Raw genomic sequence first — 9,212 nt, 5'->3', positions numbered from 1 at the left:
GACAGACAGCAGAGTTATGAGATGAATGTGAGCTAAAAAAGCACATGATTTCACCTTATTTCACAGTGATACAAGTCTGTTTATATAACAGCTCTGGTTATTTTCTAATGGACAGTTGCCTTAAAAAGTATTTATACATTTAAGTCACACTTAAAAATGAATAACTCATTGAAATTTAAATTATCCAAATAACAAGTGTAGCTTAACTGTCCAAATATGTTTTGGGGCCAATGTGTCTTCTTCATTTTTATAGGAAATTACTCTATGCTAAAGCTTCATGATTAATTGTTAAAAAATCACAATGTCGATTTAAACACCCCCTCAATCTTATTCCTAAATTATTATTCACCTGTGCTTATTAAACCTTTGACAAAATCATACCAGAACATTCAAATCTTCGGTTGCTGCTGACCCAGAGAGAGTAGCCTAGTTATCATCTTTAGGTATGAAGCAGCTTTTCAACCATACAGGATGGTTATTCTGTCACATCTATTCAAATTATCTCAGAAGTACTGGGATAAAAGTTTATATTTTGGATATAAACACTGATGTAGTGATCAAAATGGAGCAAATCACCTATTGATAATAACTTCAAATAACAATGTATCGATTATATTATGCCACTTGGGGGCGAAAAGTAACTTAAAATGTATTTGTCATTGAATCATTCACTCAAACCGATTTTTTTTTTTGAATGATTAGTCTAATTCAAATTAATTAGATATTTTTAAATAGACTGCAGAAATGAACATTTTGTCAGAACCGCTAGTAAATTACATTTTTATATTGTGCAGTTGTCTGTTCAGAAACAAAAAAAATGATTCTCGTGATTCACAGTTTATCCAGAATTGTGCTGCTCTACTGTTTTCTAGTTTTTGTCCATATTGCCCTTTTGTTTCTTCTCCTTTATTAATTGTGTTTGTATAAATGCTTTTAGAGAGAGAAATAGAGAAAGATGAATGCTTTCAGTGGTCCAGCTGTCTTTCGAGTACTGCTCACACGCACCTGCCTGTTTCTCATTAAATTCTGTCTGCTGGCCTGTAGCTGATAGTGAGGGCCTCCTCTTACATGTAAGCTGTGTGGCAGTCTGGATCAGTCATTATGTAACAGTCTCTGAAGACACAAGCCTCTTGGTCTCACTTTATATTTGTTTTGTTTTACTTAAAGGATTAGTTCACTTTTAAATAAACTTTTGCTGATAATTTACTCGCCCCCATGTCATCCAAGATGTCCATGTCTTTCTTTCTAAAGTCGAAAAGAAATTACGTTTTTTTTTTTATGAAAACATTCCAGGATTTTTCTCCATATAATGGACTTCAATGGGTTCCAAACGGTTCAAGGTCCAAATGACAGTTTCAGTACAGCTTCAAAGGGCTTTAAACGATACCAGCCGATAAATAAGGGTCTTCTCTAGCGAAACGATCAGTTTCTGCGAGAAACCGAGCAGTATTTATGCTATTATTTTACCTCTTATCAGACGAACGTGATCATCTCTGAGCTCCGCCATAACTTCCGCTAAGTGAGGTCAAAATACGAGCGTGGTCATAGATGTATACGTAGATGCCTCATTAGCGCTTGCACGGATCAGTAGAATGAGGCATCTACGATCGATATATCTATGACCATGCTCGTATTTTTACCTCACTTAGCGGAAGTTATAGCGGAGCTCCGACATGATCAAGTTCGTCTGATAAGAGGTAAATTAATTGCATAAATACTGCTCGGTTTCTCGCAGAAACTGATCGTTTCAATAGATAAGACCCTTATTCATCGTCTGGTATCGCTTGATATTATTTAAAGCTTTTTGAAGCTGTACTTAAACTGTAATTTGGACCTTGAACCGTTTGGAGCCCATTGAAGTCCATTATATGGAGAAAAATCCTGGAATGTTTTCATCAAAAACGTAATTTCTTTTCGACTGCAGAAAGACATTGACATCTTGGATGACATGGGGATGAGTACATTATCAGCAAAAGTTTATTTAAAAGTGAACTAATCCTTTAACCTGCAAAGTTGAATAGTTAAGCAACACTTAATCATGTTATTTTATTGGATAACAAACTTTCCGGCATTCATTAATTAATAAAGGTAGCACAAATTTTGTTTGAATATTGTATTCCGTAGTTCCAAGGTCTTTTTAAAGTGTGGTTTTAGTGTAGAAATACTTTTTGTGGCCATGGTACGTAGTAAGTAGTATTTACACGTTACCTATTTCTACACGCTGTGTAAAAGTTATTTGTAAGTTACATACTATGTTTTATACTATATTTCTGCTATCGTTTGCATGGAAATATAATTTAGTAGACATTACTACTGAAAATTATGGATCACCCTCCCATAAATGTCACAGTGTAAACATTTCAGCTGATTGCTTTCCCTGTAAACTTCTTTCCTATCATTACTGTATTTAGTATTCTTCCTAAAATGACTTGTTTAGTTCAGTTACCAGTAAAACCCTGTTGGACATCAGCCTTGAAAGACTGGTGTCTAAACACAAGAGACTTCCACAGGCTCTCTCAAATGTAATTAAGGAAGGCCCTTCACTTTTTAATCTGCAGGCCGGTTTATTTAATGTCTCATTGTGGGGTGCATGTGAACTATTTGCTGTTCCCATAGAAAAGATTCACAGTAGCTTTAACAAATAATTGGATTTGGAGGCACCGAACTGAACATTAATTGAAGCTGACAGTGTATTTGACATACAGGGTCATTACACAGTGTGTTTAAACCATGACATGACCCCTATAGGTCGCTAGGCTGGTAAGGGACGTTACAATGTTTTCTAGGCCTCTCATGATGTCAGGTAAAAAGACTCAATTTGTTTCAAACACTGGTTGACCTTGTTCAGAATAGGCGTCTGTGAGTCATTGAATAGGATTTTTTATTTCTTTTTCACTCCCTCTTATTCTTTCTCTCTCTACCTCCCATCTGTTTCTGCTTAAATATCTCTGTGTATTATTGAAAAAGCTTGAGTCACGGACATTCCTTGAAAACCATGAAATTTCTACATAGCCATGAAGACATGGAGTTGTGGGTTGCCGTAAGGAAGTCTACACCCTGAATGCCTGAGCTACCCAAAAATGAGAGACTCCTGGAGAGTTTTTAGTTAAAAACTACTGTCTCTCTTTCCGATATGAAAAGAACAGCATAACCCAAATGATTTTGACCCAGACAGGCTTTAAAAAACACAATATCCACATTCTTATCTCTGGCATAATAATTTCATGGTTGAGGCCACAGTGTTTATAGATGATAAAGAATAGTGACGCTTCAGCGGCCAAGTTCAAGCGTGGAAACACGCTGAGAGACAGAAATTCTGAGAAAGGGACCCATTTGAAACACCAGACTATTTTTAACCCTCCCCCAGAATTCCCATGGGAGCAGAGCACACATTTGTGAATGGCTACTTGCGTGTGCCATTGGCTCTGTGTGTGTACTACCAACCACCCAAGGAGACACGGCACACATATTGACGGATGCAGTTGAGCAATCCAAATTTAACCCCCACTACCACTAACCCAACAAGCCTCTGATTGGGGACACTTTTTTGTTGTATAGTGATAATGTGAACAGGTCAGCCATGAGGACAACTATTGACATGAGGTTGGTTTTGTGTCAATTTGCCAGCGAAAAAACTATCTTTTCTCCTGGATATTGTAGTTTAAAAGTGTTACTTTATTCATGTCATTTCTATTCTATGATGATCTATTTTAAATCTTAGAATTTTTGTTAGAAAATTGCCAGCATTAATTATTTAGGTTATTACAGGGTTCATACAGATACTGTAAAATTAAATTCCAGGACTTTCAAGGACTTCTTAAGCACTGCTTTTTGTTTTGTTTTCAAGGACTACAATCTGAGGTCGCACTTAACAAAACAACGTCTTTATTATCTTTCAAATTCTAAAAAGGTCAACAGATAAATAAAATATACTAATAAAACAAAATGGTACAAATAAAGTGCAGCACATGCAAAGTACGCAATGACTGTGGCAACTTTAACCATTGAAAGGATACTATGACAGATTTCAAAGATTTTTAAAGAATCAAACTGATTTTGTTTTTCTCGTGAATATATGATGGACCTAAAGAATGAAATCTGTATCAGATATTTAGGAGGAATATCATGCTCATAGTCATGCAACATGTCTCTAATATCTATGCAGTGTTACTTTTGCATGAAAATATTGTTTCATCAAAAATTAAATGCTGTTTCATAAATATTGTCTTTCAATAATTCAAGCGCTTTTAAAGTACCTCTTCATAAATATGGCTGTTCTCAAGGGTTTTCCAGGACTTAAATTTCAAAAAGTCTTTAACCACCTTGTACAAACCCTGTTATTATATCCAGATAATGGCATTTAAATTGGTTTAATAGAAAATGAATTTGATATCTTGCATAAGCACACCTGTTGGGATGGATATATATGCCCACACCAATATGAAAGCCAAAATTAGTTTTTATTTTAGTATTTTATTTATTAAGCATACAACATTTTATGATATATCTTGAGTTAAGGCGGTTGAATGTCTTAAAGGTCCTGTTCTTCGTGATCCCATTTTTCAAACTTTAGTTAGTGTGTAATGTTGCTGTTAGAGCATTTATAATACCTGTAAAATTATAAAGCTCAAAGTTCAATGCCAAGCGAGATATTTTATTTAACAGAAGTTCCCTTTCAAAGCCTACAGCGAACGGCTGGTTAGGACTACATCCTGGTACTTCCTGCTTTAATTACGTCAGTAGAGCAGTATGTCGACTAACCTCCGCCCACAAGAACGCGCGAAAAAGGGGGCGTGGTCTTGTTGCTCCCGCGTGGAGAATAGGAAGTGTTGCGTTCGGTTGCGTTCGTATAGTTTGTTTGTTGCCATGTCGTCGAGACGCTGTTATTTTCATCCCGGAGTCAAGTCACCTTTGTTTAGCTTTCCCAGGGACGCTGTACTTAGAGATCATTGAGCGCATGCATCCCCGTTATGGTGAGAGGCGTGACCTTTCCGGTAACGTGCGCTCTGCGTGCGCTAAGCTGCTGTCGAATCACAACACGGGAACCGCTGGCACAATCAGAACTCGTTACGTATTTCTTAAGGAGGGACTTCATAGAACAGGGAAATCTTTCAAGCCGTTTTGAGGACAGTGAAAACAGCAGTATACAGATAAGTAAATTGTGTGAAAAATACTGTTTTTTTACACGCAAAACATGAACACATGTTATATTGCACACTTTAAACACAATCAAAGCTTAAAAAAAACACGAAAAACGGGACCTTTAATATGAATGGCAGATTACGATTACTGATGACCGGTTCTTAATGTTTGAATACTTTAGTTTTAATGATGTGTGATTAGCAGATCTCTAAGAAAAGCTTAGCCTTAATAACAGATTTTCAGGACAAATTAGTGATGAAATTAGACCCATTACACCCTTTCATTGTCCATCAATGCAACATCGCCTTTATTATGGCAAAGAGGATTACAGCCAAAAATGTCCCATATGGCATTCATTGATGTTTCTGGCTATGAATGACTAATTTTAAGTAACATTTTGGAGTTTAATCTTATAAGCATGTAGGCCTAAAGGCTCAGTATTTTTAAAATATTTATTTAGATATTATGTTGTTTAAGAATGTCAGCTGATTAATATAAAATGTCGTAGTTTAAAAAAAAAATCCTGATGCATTGGCAATGAAACACAAAAACTGGCTTTGAATTCAGTCTCTGTTAACTGTCTCAAGTCATATTTGCTATCCGAGTGAGCTCATGTTTGTCTAAAACACACTGTTTGGCATCAGCTCACATGACTGAGTCTGTCCAAACAGATAATGCTCTTTATGAGTTGTCACATGTTTTTTTTGTGGTACCCTGTCTGTCTCTTTAAAGGCTGATAGGTGGGAGGAGCTTCCTGAGGAAACAGGTGTGTGCTGATAGGGATGATGTCATTGTTTCAGAATCACCTGGAAAAACCTGCACGATTGTCAGTGAGATATACACATACACATTACAGCTGCTCACGACCGGATCACAGATGTCTGCCAGACAGGCGCTGTAAGTACACAGACACAGTAAAGCCTTTATAAGAAACTGCTTTTGTCAGCCTGAGGGTTTGTTTTACAGTTTTACGTGAACCGTACGCCAGAGAGATGTTGCTGACAGGTGCGATTGCTGTGTTTTAAACATTTAGTGGCTTCATTCAGGCCTTTTCATCTTTAAAGAGGACATTATAGAGGGTTCTGTTCGTGTTTTAGGATAATGTACAATACTTTCAGCACTACGCTGTGTATGGAAGTCATCATAGATTAACAGTTTGGCTTTTTCCTTGGAGTTGTGACCTTGTAAAGCTTTTACTTTTAGAGAGTCTCTGTCTTTGCACAGATTTATTTAAGCTGTGTTTTATGCCATAAAGTAGTCTACTTTGTACAGATCTGTTTTGAATACCATGAGCTGTTGTATTTTTTTTTCAGAATATGAAAAATGAGACCTACTGCAGGAAATTGCGAAAAATATCAGAAACATGCTATGAAAACTGGTGAAGAAGTAAACAATAAATTCTAATAGTGACCTATTTTCCATTCATAGCTGGTGTAGTATTTATGGAGCAGATGTAGTTTTAGTCAGACAACGAGTTTATGCATAAGGAGCCTTTTTGCCCTCTGATGTCATTACGGTGTGAGATAATGCTTGACAACAGCCCTTGTGTGGGGCAATCACATGACCGAGTGAGTAAAGCATGCCTCACCGTCCGGGAGGTGTCACTCAGTGAGGATGATGTCATTCAGGAAGTAGATCGAGTTAAGCAGGAATAGTTACTCAGACCTCTGAATCACCCGGATGGTCACGTCTAATGAATGATGTGAATGCAAATTCTGCGTGACATGAAGTGTTTGGGTCATTGTTCTGGGGTTTAGATGTGAAAAGGGAAAGGGAAAACAGGTACTTCCTGTAAGTTCTCTCCTCTTGCCAAGAAATGTGGGTTATAAAATGCTTTTTGTGCTGAAGTCCATGCAAATCAACAATAAATAGTACCGGTACTCCGAATAAGTGATAAAAAGAGACTTTTTACAAGCACTGTAAATTTTGAAGTTAAATGCTGAAATATTATATTGTAATTTGTCATTTAAATATCAACCAGGAAGAATAGATAACATCTCTAATGGACATTAGAAGGTCAACAGGTAATTTTTGCTTTCCAACATTTTCATATGGGACTTTTTTTCTTGTCCATGTTTTTGGGGCCATTAAGATTTGTTGTGCCATATGTTAAGTAACACAATTCTCATAAGAATTAAATTATTTTGTATCTGGTTCAGTACAAGCATTATTGCCATGCAGTGGAGAAGCTTAAAAGATGCTGAAATTGTGTCTTGTTTGCTATAGGATTATTCCCTAACCTAACGCAAACGGGATCATCACTAATGAATGCAGTTGTGAAGTTAGGAAAACAATTAGTCATTCCTTTGGGACAGGGGGAGGAAGCTAGTGGTGGAACTAGGAGTGCAAGCATTATGAATGAAACCTTTTGTTTTTGAACTTGAGCTTTTGTCTTTTCAGTGAATAGCCCATTGTAGGGAAACGGTGTGTTTTTTCCCCTCTTAAATAGACACTACAAAAATATTATGATGTTTTTTTTGTCACTTTTTATTAATATTATTTTTATTTTGGGGGAGGTTATTTTCTGTGGAAAATTGTCAGTGAATATGCTGGAATGTGGGATTTTCTGTTATGTTTTTGTGGTTTTGTGTTCGATGCTCTCAGGGTTCTATTTATTCCTGTGCAGACTGGAAGCTGTATAAAAAATTTTTTTACAAAATGAACATATTTCATTTTAAAATCCATTTCTCTGCAGTGGTGTGTAAGAGTAGTTGCTTCATTTCTGTCTGTAATAGAATGGAGTAGAACCTGTTTGGTTTGTTCAGCAGCACAAACATCTCAAAAATCTGACAACACAAAATACCATTGTATGTTTGGAACTATCCTGTTCTTCCACCTCCACTGTGCCCTGCCAAGCTTGTGAAATGATTAGTGAGTTTGTTTGAGACAAAATGTGTATTAAATGAATGTCAGAAATGGCCTTCATCGTGGTTTATAGGCTTCTGATGTTCATGCTTTGGTGTGGTCAAATCCTTTTCATACTTAAAAGTTCATTACAGTCACCACATCAGTCTGTTTTTCAGAAAGAAAAGCCTTTAACATCTGCCAATGTAAAGTTCAGTGTGGACTGGCCCTCCCTTCCTTCCTTTGCGTGGCCACTGAAAACCAACTATCAGTTTAGACTGGCTCTCTGTGGAAAAAAGCATTGCATACTCTGATCAGCCGATGAAAAATCTGGATGTATGCAACTTTTTGGTTTGGACCACATTTGGTCATGTCTTGAGTTGACGGATATACATTTAAATATTGATTATATTTTACAGAATAAATGTATAACCATATACTCAATGAGAATTTAAGTTAAACCAAAAATGAACTTTCTGTCATTTCCTCACCCTCATGTTGTTTCAATTTTAAACCTATAGATTTTAATTTGCTTAAAACAAAAGATTTTTTTTAAAGAACGTTGGTTTTCAAACAGTTTTAGTGACCATTGTACTCAATTGTATGAACAAAAAACAAAAAAGTTTCATTTTTGGATGAACTATAGGCCTAGTGCTGTTGTGAATACATGTGTAATAGAAGTAGTTTCTCAATATGTGACACTTCAGTCTCCCCACTCGTCGTATGTTTTTAATAATGAGTCTTGATGGGAGTTGCTGGCTGCTTTCCAGGTTAAACTGTTCTTATGGTCCTGTTAATTATCTCTGGGTGGAGGAAGTAACTTGCCCTACACCATGTTATTTTCATTCAATCAGCAGTCAGCCAGTTAACAGTTTGGGGGTTGTAAAATTGTAGTTTTTGAAAGATGTGTTTGTTGCTTGGTATTCTCAAAGAACTTTGTCACTTAAGCTTAAAATAATAATTTTCAAATATAGAGATCTATGTATTGATTTTTGACAGCTAAATCACAAACCAGAAACTGTACGCTCTCGTTTAATGCAGATAATCCTCTATAGTCTATTCTATTCTCTGCCTGACGCTATTGGGACTGCCAGCTCATTGACAATGATTTATACACACCAGCATAATTCATAAACCTTCAGTACATAAAGTATGGCAATTTAGACGCAGCTCATGATTTGTATTTTATCTTGTAAGGGAGGGACTATAGGCTACATTTTAAATGC

Source organism: Gobio gobio (assembly GCF_949357685.1).
Source record: "Gobio gobio genome assembly, chromosome: 18".
Taxonomy (NCBI): Eukaryota; Metazoa; Chordata; class Actinopteri; order Cypriniformes; family Gobionidae; genus Gobio; species Gobio gobio.
Note: the sequence above shows the minus strand (reverse complement) of the source record.